At 31.9% G+C, this 11,942-nt stretch overlaps 1 long non-coding RNA gene and 1 pseudogene across 1 annotated transcript; one reads left to right on the top strand and one right to left on the bottom strand.

Annotated features, from left to right (window-relative positions):
- The first annotated feature begins 4,892 nt into the window (after nt 1–4,892).
- LOC123219385 lies at nt 4,893–11,242 on the top strand (annotated as a pseudogene).
- LOC123219392 lies at nt 10,227–11,549 on the bottom strand. Its single transcript, XR_006502872.1, has 2 exons — nt 11,285–11,549; nt 10,227–10,690 (listed from the first exon to the last, which is right to left on the bottom strand). It is a non-coding gene; the product is annotated as an uncharacterized LOC123219392 (long non-coding RNA).
- Between the last annotated feature and the right edge of the window lie 393 nt (nt 11,550–11,942).

The raw sequence follows: 11,942 nt of genomic DNA, 5'->3' as shown, positions 1-11,942 counted from the left end.
ACAAGCAATATTATATAATTTTTTAAATTTTTAGATTTTTTTTTTAAGGTTATGTCCTGGCAAGTCGACATTTCGTGTAGGTCAACATATGTTTATTTATGAGTGAATCAAGCAAACTCTTGAATATGTGCAAAATTGATTAATTATTTTACTTATTAACTTTCACTATGTATACAATTTTTTACACGTATGTTAATGTTTTACTGTATTTTTTTAAGATCGATACTTTTTATTGGATATGTACCATTTAATTTGGTGTGATTTAGAAAATTATTCCAACCAAACTAGTAAATTTATACTCCCCCAAACTAAAAAAAAAAAGCCTTCTAGGAAATTATTTTTATCCCCCCTTCAACAAAATCAAGTTTTTATTTTTTTGGTTAATTAGGAAATTCTGTTCGGATTAATTTGATGGATAAACTCTAAGATACAGTTATCGAATTCATAACCATTATACGGAAAAAATTAGAGTTTAACAAATGTAATAAAAACTAGAAACTAAGTCTTTTTCTTTTAAGTTTTAGTGTTTGGGAAGCCAACCAACCTAATTTTTATTTTATTTTATGTTAAATCTTATATTTTCTACATATAAACACATTTTAACCTTTTCTAATTTACTTCTCATCATCAATATATCAATTTTTACCCAAAAAGCACAAACATTTATCAACAAAATTTAACAAACCCAAGTTTAAAACGGAAAACCCAAAAAACATAAAATTTAACAAATACCATATTCTAAGTTTTGCACTCATTTTTATATATAAAAAAAAAATCCTGGAAAACTGGTGTTTTGGTTGAAACTTGTTTTCCTTCAACCAGATTCTCATTTGCTCATAAGTCAACTTTTGATAAAATTTTCTTTATATATTAAGAAAATTTGTTTGACCCAATTCTATTGGCTACAAAATTTAACAAAATTTGGAAGGATTGTTTTTGTACACAAAATAAAAAAAAAAAAAGGATATTTTTTAATTGTGTAGTTAGGTCGAGTGTGGTTACCACGATTATGTTTATTTTTTTAATCTCTGAAATTGAATACATTTTACGTAAATATGTGTGTGCACGCGTGCACGTGCAATACAATTGTGTTTGATATAATTTTTTATAAAGTTTTATTGTAACTGTTTTATTGATTTTTTTTTAATTCTGTGAAGCTAATTTCATATTTTTTATTTGCATGATAACCATGTTAATGCAAATAATAAAAATCAAAACAAAATAAATAATATAAAAAATATTGATAATTGATTCATGATATTGTTTTGTATAATAATTAAAATATTATTATAAAAAATTTAAAAACATTTAAATTAATTAAATCTTTTGCAAGAGGTCATTCTTAATTGATCTCGTAATTATTGTATTGTTATTTGATCAATTTTTTTTAAACATATTGATTGTTAATATTAATTATTTTAGTCACATTTTTTACTTTTTATACATATTTAATCATCATTTTATTTAATATATATTTATAATTACATTTATATTTAACTTCTCTTAAAAATAAAATTTGTTTGATCGAGTGCTTGATTGGTCAACCAACCAGTTTTTGCTAAAATAGTTGCTGGCCGAATCCTTAGCTAGCCAATCAACCATATTTTTGTAACATATTTAGTAGTAAATGATTGTTCGATAGATCAAATATCTGATTAAACAACTTTCATATTTAAAAAAAAGTTAAACATAAATATAATTATGAATATATATTAAAAAAACAGTGACTAAATATATATAAACAATTTAAAATGTGATTAAAATAATTAATATTTGTAATAATTATATATGATGGTTAATTTTGATTTTGGTAAATAAAGTGTGCAAAAATATATGATATACAAGTTTTATAAGAATAATTTATACATAAAATACTATTATATTTTTTGACATAAAATATAATTAATTTTTTATCGTCAATAAAATTTAAAAATTAAAAAGTAAAATATTTAAATAAAATAAAATCAAACTTTAACTCAGAAATTCCAACCTGGAACTGGGAGGTTGGAAGTACCTCTTCATAAATTTTCTAAATTCATTGCTGAACGCAGAAACTCCAACCTGGAAGGCTGGAACTTACCTCGTCAGACGCCTTTCTAAATTCATTGCTTTACTTTTTTAAAGCCAAATGCATTTTCTTTTGTCTTATTAGAAATGTTCATTTTTTCAGTAATGCTATTAATAATTATAAGGCCAAATTATTAGTTCCTACCCAAGGTTGGAGAAATCGCAATAATCACCTTTTCAATTTTAAAACTTATGTCAGCTTATCCTGTGTAATTTTTTTAAAAATTGATGCTTTATTATTTTATTAAAATTATAAAATTATTATTAATATTTAATATAAATATCAAATTATTAATATATTTTCATCTGTCTAAAATTTTATTACTATAAAATATCAAAAATCCTTTTGTATTATGGTCCAAGCCTGAGCATAATAACCCAGCCCAGGATCCAGGGCTTCATTAGTTGAAGGGCCCAAGCTGTGTCTCTAAATGCAAGACCAAGACAGAGCTCAGGACCGGGTCCTGTTCGGGAGCTTGGCAGGCCTGACAGGGAGTATTGGGGCGAATTTTTTTAACGCATGTATTATATATGTATTATTATAACGCATGTATTATATATGTATTATTATATGATTAAATAATTTTAAATTTATAATAAAATAATATTCAATCATATAATAACACATATAAATATGTATTCATTTGTGTATTTAAAATTGGTAGGTATAATATTGCTGTTATTTATATTTTAATATAAATAAATAAATGATGAGCATGACCACGCCATCACCACCACCACACGCCTCCAGTTCGGCCGTAATATCCCACATCTGCAGTTCGACCACTGCCTCACCTCCGCCACGGCCACAACAGTGTAAGGAACCCAGAAATTTCAGAAATGCAAACCAAACAATCACCACAGGAATAACACTGAGTACCATTTTCCAGGATTCCATCACCTTTTGAACCTACAAAGTGGTGCTCCTAACTGCCCTTTCATCAAAGAAAATTAGAGATGGCTCTAAGAGAAAAAATTGTTTCTTGACTTCTACTTGAGCATTCATGAGAGCTTCTCCAGGTTTCTATCCCCACTACCAAAAACAAATGAACAATATTACTTCTCTTTTGCGATGCAACAATAAGATATTTCACCCTGCTGGTAAAAAAAAAAAAGAAAAGTGGAAAGAAACGCAGTTGAATGATCACTCCACTAACCAACAAATGCGTTACTTCATGGCTGCCATCCTTATACAGATTGACAAAATGCTTTCTTACACATGGCTCCACAAAAACGGATGATTGATAAAGAAAGGAAACTAGGATTCTTTGGGGTGCCAAAAGAAACATTTTGGAGATTTCAGGAGTTAACAAAACTATGAAATATTAGAATTAAAAAAAAAAAAAGAAGTCTAAGTTCCTGTCTTTATTATACTTATGAAATCCTAAAACATTTTGGATGTTTTAAGGAAACTCAAAATTTGCAACAAACAGAGATAAAAAAGTTAAAGCTTCATGATCAAGAAGTTGAAGAAGAAAAATTATACTCTCTCATCTATCTTGCCAGTGGTGCACAAGAAGTCTTCCAAGAATAATCAAGTGTTAACTCCTTGGAAAAACCAATACAAACCAAATCTTAAAGTCCAGTATGATAACCAAACAATTCAATATTTGATATCTAATTCCAAGTTCAATTTCAATTCCAAAGCCATGCATCCGTATATCAAGTAAGAGATAAAAAGAAAACTTTAGTCACACTAAGTGCGGTGATTAATCCTATAACTATTAAATTAAGTCAAGAGGTATTAATTATTACAACAAAACGTGAAGGCTAAATTGAAAGGTCCAAAATCCAAAACATAAACCAAAACATCCTCACAAGTTATACACTAGCAAAATCACTTAATATACACAATTGATATGTAGAAATGAATCAAATTTAATATGATTATCATTAATTTGAGTTGAATTGAACTATAAATTTAAACTATGCGACAAACTTAAACTTTTGATTAGAAATATAAATTCGAACTAAAGCAAATTAAACACCTCTTTATTTAAGTTTGGTTTGGTAAGTCTTGGAATTTTTTTTGGATTGAATTAGAATTAATGTAAGAGCATATATTTTTGGTACCTGAAACTTAGTTAATTTCCCTTATTTAATTAGGCATAGCCTTACTCTTTCAAATAGACTTAAAGGACACTGCTTACAAACTCCATTGGGGAAAAGGATAATTTTTCATCTAAATTTTAGTATGAATTCAAAATCATACTTATAGCTGATGAAAAATCTAAACATCTATCTATAGGACAACTATCATCTAAATTTTCAATTAGAAACAGAGATAAAAATCGTTATTTTACTCATAAATCCTAAAACCTAAAAGATTTATTTATTTCTCCTCTTAATTCAAAAAACTCATATTTATTCTCATGATTAAACTTTTAAAAAATCCATTTCCCCCCCTTTTGAGGTTTCATCTCCTATGGCTTAAGAAACTGTTTAGTAATCGGGAAAAAATGAAAGTCTTCTCTAACAAAGGATGACCTTTTGTCGTCTAGATCGAGAAAATTCGATATCATCTTTTATCGTCGCATTTAAATGACTATCCTTCATCACTCTTCATAGTTGGATCTACAAGATAGATGAAAAGTGTCAACTGTTAGTCAAAACAATGGTGACAAAAAAAGGAAACAAACTCTAAAGATGAAAGTTAAATATTTAAAACTTTGAAACTGAATTAAAATGTTAGTTTTTAAAACTTTAAAGGGAGAGTAACATAAATTTTAAAGTTTTAGGGTTTATAAAAAAATAGTAATTTTACGTTAGACTCTAATTAAAAATTTAGAGTGCAGGTAATCTACGAGTAGGGTATAGATTTCTCATTTCCTATGAGTGTGAATTATGGGTGGGCTGAAATTTGGGTGGGAAATAGTACTTTCCCATTGCATTGCTTTACGTATCATCAGGCATCATATTAGCTCGTTGCTGATGAGTTCTCTGCTCTGTACTCGAACCCATCTAGCTTCCGTGTCCGCCTGAAGAATGGTAAATTGCAAGTGAAAACCCAGCAGCAAAAGCAATGGAGAACAAAGCAAGCAAAAAGCTGAACATCGCCATCATACACCCAGATCTGGGAATCGGTAATTTTACTTCTAAACCTCCATTAATTATCTTTTTGTTCGTTTAATTATTTCTTTTAGTGCTTCTGTTGGGATTAAAATTTGATTAATGGAACTTCCGATGTTCAGCTAATTGGATTTTGACCCTCTTGGTAGTTCATTAGTTGTATTTTTAGAACCGGTGATTTTGATCTTATTATCTGGGCACGCTTCAATAATTGATAGGTGGAGCTGAAAGATTAATTGTTGATGCGGCTGTTGAACTTGTTTCCCATGGTCACAATGTTCATGTATTTACAGCTCACATTGATAGGACTCGGTGTTTTGAGGAAACTCTTGGTGGCCAGTAACTTTCCATTATTTAACTTATTTGTGATTGAACTGGAAATGCAAATAATAAACTGAGCTGGAGTTAAATTAGAGCTGGGATTTCTATCTGTTATTTTCTCCAAGTGTCTGTCCTATGCAACTTTTATGGTTGAGTAAATTAGTGGGCACAGGATTAATGAAAATGGGTTATGATTAGTATGTTGTTTTGAAGAGGCTGAATATATTTCTGTTATTTTTTAATGTGATAATTGTATCTCGTTTTTTGCATGTTTTATTTCTTATGTGCTATTTACAAGGCTAGGAGCTATGTATGTATGCTTTTCCAAGTTCAATGTGAACAGTTAGATGAATTAGTTCCTTTAATAAGTTGTATGTGACCCCATCATTGAATTCTTTATACAGAATAAGGAAATTATGTTTGACATTTTAGGATGTAGTCTGACTAAAAATGTGTTTGAAAAGGCTCTGAGACTAAGTTTAATGTTAGTAAATTAGTGCGGTATAAACTAATTCACTTGAGAAATCTTAGAGTAAAATGATAGGGTTGGTAGGGAACAAAATTGATTCCAGTATCTTGCTAATTCATTGGAACTATTACTCTGAATGGTAGGACAGTATTTGCTAGTTTTTGGAATTTTGTTGAAGTACTTGCTCATTAAGCTTAATTCCTAGTTGATTAAGCAGATGACTGTAACTAGTGATTTCTCTCTGTTAGTAAAAAAAAATGGGTCTCATTTTGAGCTTCATTTTGTTTTGTTTTAATTCAATTCAGGAATTTGGTCTGTTGAATAGTTGTGAAGGTATTTCAAGGTCCTTGTAATTTCTCAAACATGTGTACATGACAGTCCTTCGCATCCATATTTTGCCCTTATGTTTTGGATGAATAGTATATTCTTTATTCATTTAGAGAGACAGTGACATGAATTACTATGATAGGACCCTATGTTGTAATAAACAAATAGTGGGAAGAATTTTATTTGAATAATTAGCAAAAAGTGCCAAAAGGTAAAATAGTATAAAATGAAATAACTTAGACATTATGTCTAGACTGGAATAGAGGTGCTCCACCTATCGTAATTGAGTTACTTTATCAACAATGTTTAGAAAGTTAATCGATGTTTTCCCTTACCAACAATGACTTGTTCAAATAGGTAAATCTTTTCCTTTGTCCGATCATAAATTCTAGTTTAACAAGTAATCTTGCTTATCCTAAATTATAGTTTTAATAAGTAATCTTGTCTAGAAAAAATTCTCAAAATCTTATCTATTTAACTATAATTGGGATTCTAACAATTGTAGCTCTGTTACAATAGGTGGAGCACCTCCATTACTATCAAGACATAGCTTTTAGGTTATTTTATTTTGTATTATTTTACATCTTGGTTGTAATTGCTTATTATTCAAATAAAATTCTTCTCGTTATTTGTTCATTGCTACTTAGGGTCTTATCAATTGGTATCATAGTAGCAATTTAAAAAAACCATGTCATTTTTTTAGCCTATGGTCAACATGCAAATGGAGAGTCAGGTGGAATCTTTGGAGAAGGAGATGAAAGATTTAAGGGGCTTGTTGCCAAGAGCATGAAGAAGACAATGAGCAAATTTCAAGTGTTTGACAAGAAGTTGTTTGAATTTTTTTTTTTAACCAGGACATGCTGGTTGTCGTGAACTAGAGGTTGACTACCCAGGCAAGGACTTGCTTAAGATAGGTTGAAACGTCCGCAAGAGAGGTAACTTCAAGGAGTAGGAGTAATACCAACTACCTCATGGTGACCCATGTTTGACCCATTGGCACCTCAACAAACCCAACCATGCCAACGAACCAAGTCGTGTCACCACCACTTGTGCCTCTGTTCCTCCAACAGGGCAATGTGTTTTGATTGTCGGTTAAGAAGGTTGAACTCCCAAATTTTAATGACCACGATTTGATGAGGTGGGTATATTTGGCTAAGCAATACTTTGAGGTTCTTAATGTCAATCTTGAGCATAAAGTCATATTGGCTTTTATAATAATGGAGAGAATTTCTGTTCACTAGTTAAGATGGATGAAGGGGAAAATGTCGCCAATGAGTTAGGAGATGTTGCCATCAAAATTAATGAAAGGGGTTCAACGAATGGAAGTTCGGAAATCCCTACAAGAAAATGGAAGCTTTTTGTTAGTTTGCAATCGTTGAAGACTACATCCAACAAGTTGAACATGTTGTCAAAACAAGCATATTTGGGAAATTTCATCAATGGGCTCCAAGAAGAAATCAAATGTCGTATAATGTCAAATGACCTACAGGAGCTCATTTAGGTAATGGCATTTAGGTAATGGAGTTGGCTCAAACTAGAGAGGAGGAAATAAATGGGGATACTTTGGACTATGACACCACTCAGGTCACACAACCCCTTTCATATGACCAATGACAAATGAGTGACAAGGCCCAAATCCCAACTCATGGCGACCTAAATGAAATATAGCAATGAACACATCATATGAAGGAAGCAACAACTCCGCCTCTAGCAAATCTCCTATCTCTACTTTGTATAGGTCACGACAATCTAAATTTGACATTGATGTAGATGTAGGCTTAACGAACTAGGCATTAGTGCTTTCGCTATGACGAGTAGCACACCCCAAATCATATTTGCTTGAACATCCATTTGAGGGTATTGATAGCCAACAACAATGAGGGAGGGAATCTACCCGTGGCGTACACAATAGAAATGGATGATGAACCTATCGATAGGGTAGACGTTTGTGAAATCAAAGCACAATTTCGTCCTTGTGCCTTGAGGACAACTTAGTTGTTGAGGGGGTCTAGGGAGAGGTATTTGTTAGATTCCCAATTGCTTTTTATAAGATAAGATTTCAGGAATCCTTTATAAACAAGATAATCTATTTAAATGAGCATTTAGGACAAGCAAGATTTCCTAATAAACTAGGAACTAGGATTGGATAAGAGAATGGATTTACCTTTTTAAACAAGCCATTGTTAGGAAGGAAAAACATCAATTAATTTTTTGAACATTGTTGACAGATTAACTCTATCACGTTAAATGGAACACCTCAGTTCCTATCTAGGCATGGCATCTATGTTATTTTATTTTAAATTATTTTGCCTTTTGTCTGTATTTGCTTGTTATTCAATAAAAATTATTCCTGTTATATGCTTATTGCAACCTAGGGTCCTGTCATACCACTGGGTCATTGACATCCTTTTGAAGTTTATTTCTGCCACATCTTGATGCTTTTCTTTTGCTTTCCAATTGCTTTCTCTGTTTTCTAATCAAAGTCATGTGATGTACCATATTTATTTCATTTGGCTCTCCAGGTACCTTCCCGGTTACAGTGTATGGAGATTTCCTACCTTGCCATATATTCTACCGTCTTCATGCATTATGTGCATATGTTCGATGTATTTTTGTTGCGCTTTGTGTGCTTATCAATTGGTCATCATTTGATGTTATACTAGCAGATCAAGTCTCTGTTGTCATCCCATTGTTGAAACTTAAAGGGCCAACAAAGGTATTTATTATCAAAATCAATGCTTGCATGCCATTCCTTGCTATAGTTGTTTCATGTATTACATATATACATTTCTTTGCCAGGTTTTATTTTATTGTCATTTCCCGGATTTGTTGCTGGCTCAACATACAACTCTTCTGAGGAGTTTCTATAGGAAACCTATAGACTTTGTTGAAGAAATAGCAACTGGTATGATTCCAAATTCTTGTTTTCTACTGCTTACGTGTGATACGATATTCATTTTTATTTTCTTATTATTCTTTTGCAATAAATATCTATTTTTCTTGCTTTTCTGAAATGCAGGGATGGCAGATATGATTCTTGTAAATACTAAATTTACTGCCACTACCTTTGCAAATACTTTCAAGCATCTTCATGCATGAGGAATTTTCCCCACTGTCCTATATCCAGCAGTCAATATGGATCAGTTTAATGAACCCTGCTTTAATAAGTAAAGAATATACTCATATCCCTTGTTTCTAGCATGAGTTATTCTTAGAAGACTGTGAGAACATGTTATTGGTCATGTATTTTTTACTTGGCACTAATTTGGATTCTCATCTCTTATTTGCTTTTTTGGGTGTAGGTTGAATTTTCTCTCCGTCAACCGTTTTGAAAGAAAAAAGAATATTGATTTAGCACTTTCAGCCTTTGTTATGCTTCATATCCTTGATGGGGACCATAACATACCTGATGTTACCTTGACCATTGCAGGCAAGTCTTTCCCTATTTCTGGTTTGGCAGATATCTCATATTGCATATTGGGCATGTCAGTAAGCTGAGATCTTTTGCATGGGCAGTGGATGCCCATGTAACTTGGATATTTGTGCTGAATGTGTTCACTTTCAGTCTGATAGTAGTCTTGGTTACCTGTCAGAACACTTGTGGATAGTTTGTCTGGGAATGAAATGACCTGTCAGAAACACTTATATATAGTTTTTCTAGGAATGAAGTCTCTAATGACATGTCTTTGATCCATCCTTGTTTTGCAGTAGGAATATTTCATTTGTTTAACTTCAGACAGACTTTGTGCTTGGCTTCCTCTGTTGTAAAAACTTTTCCCTATTAATCTTGATTGCATGTTAAACTTTATATATATATGGCAGTATTGGTCTCTTCTGGAAACTGGACTCATAACTCAAGTTTTGTACTGAATTGTTTCCTGAATAACTTGGAGTTGGCTGTAATGCTGCACTTTATGGCTTATTGTATGCAAATAACTCACATTTCTGTTCATGGTAAAAACAAGGGAGAAAATCAGGCATAATGTCATCTGTACTGGAATAGTCTTTTGCAAACAATGTCTTAGTCAAGTTTATAGTTTCACAGTGAAAGATTGAAATAGCATTACTTTATGAAACTCCTAGTGGCCTTTAACATGGAATTGGGGGAACTCAATTATTGCAGCAGGGAAAGCAAAATAGTGTACTGAGATATGTGCTGCATGTACATGAATGAAATGTTATTGCTGATGTGAGAACAAAAAACTGGCATGACTTTTCGTTTTACAGAGTAATTGAGCTATCTCTCTCTTGTTGTAGGTGGGTATGATGAACGCTTGAGAGAGAATGTTGAATACTTGGAGGAGCTTAAACACTTTGCCATAGAAAACAAAGTGGCAGATCGGGTTAACTTTGTTACATCTTACTCGACAGCTGAAAGAAATGCTCTTCTATCTGAATGCTTGTGTGTCCTTTATACTCCACAGGTGTGGTTTTCTCCTGCATTGTGTTTACAATTCATTAATATTAGATTAAATGGAGATGGGAATTTCAAACCAAATGTTAAAAAATTGTAGGATGAACACTTCGGCATTGTTCCATTGGAGGCAATGGCAGCTCACAAACCTGTAATTGCATGCAACAGTGGGGGCCCTGTGGAGACAATTAAGAATGGGGTTACTGGATTCCTTTGCAACCCTACTCCCCAAGCATTCGCTTCGGGAATGGGTACATTCATCAAGGATCCACAGTTGGCCAAGACAATTGGTGAAGAGGCCTGGAGGCATGTCACAGAGAATTTTTCTACGAAGACTTTTGGCCAGCGTTTAAATCAGTTCTTCATCGATATTGTTGGGAGTAAGGAAGAGTGAGAATGACTAACATGCATGATACAATGATTGTTATTAAATTATAGGCGAAAACTTACTACAGATAATTTTGTTCTGAAAATCTGGCAACAGACTCACAAGACCATTGACAGTGTTACTGTTTTGGAAGTCAGAAGATTATCATACAACAAAAAGTTAAATGCAATATGGCTTACAGGTTTAATGTTATAAGTTCATAAATTTTACTACTGCAGCAAAACACAACCTTCTTCATGGCTTTCTCAGCTGACGCATTGCATCTTATTGTAAAAGCCTCCATGGTATTTGAAAATGGAGCCCATAGCCTGCACTGATCAGTTGTTCCTTTTATAACAAAGGAGGATATTGAGGGGAAGTTGAGAGAAACTGAAAGGAAAAAGCAGCATTATACGGGACAGAAAAACCTGTACATCTGATCGGGCTGGTTTTAGTGGCAGAATGCAGATCACTAGAGGATACACTGGATTATTAGCCAAGAAGGTAGAGTCGCACTTAAGCAATAAATTTGTATATTCCTAATGTAAATATGATTTTTAATATTTATTAATATTATAATTAAACTAAAAATAAATAATTATATATCACCGACATCATCTCGAATTAGTGGAAACAATAGCTGTCTTTTGTGGATATGAGAGAACAAGAAAGCCATCTTTCAGATATTGATGTATTGCTTTGTATAATTCTTTTACTATAATTGCTATTATTGTAACTAATCGTGGATCATTATTCACTAAATGACGTATATATAAATTTGGCTGAGGAGTTTTGCCTATAAATGATTTAATTACAGCTTCTATTAATGGTACCTTAGCTTTAAAGTTTTAAGTTATTGTTTAAATTTTAATTGTTAAAAAATTAAAACAAACATAAATATAATAAAA

Source organism: Mangifera indica, chromosome 1, assembly GCF_011075055.1.
Source record: "Mangifera indica cultivar Alphonso chromosome 1, CATAS_Mindica_2.1, whole genome shotgun sequence".
In the NCBI taxonomy this organism is placed as follows: Eukaryota; Viridiplantae; Streptophyta; class Magnoliopsida; order Sapindales; family Anacardiaceae; genus Mangifera; species Mangifera indica.
This window is presented reverse-complemented; position numbering and strand designations above follow the sequence as displayed.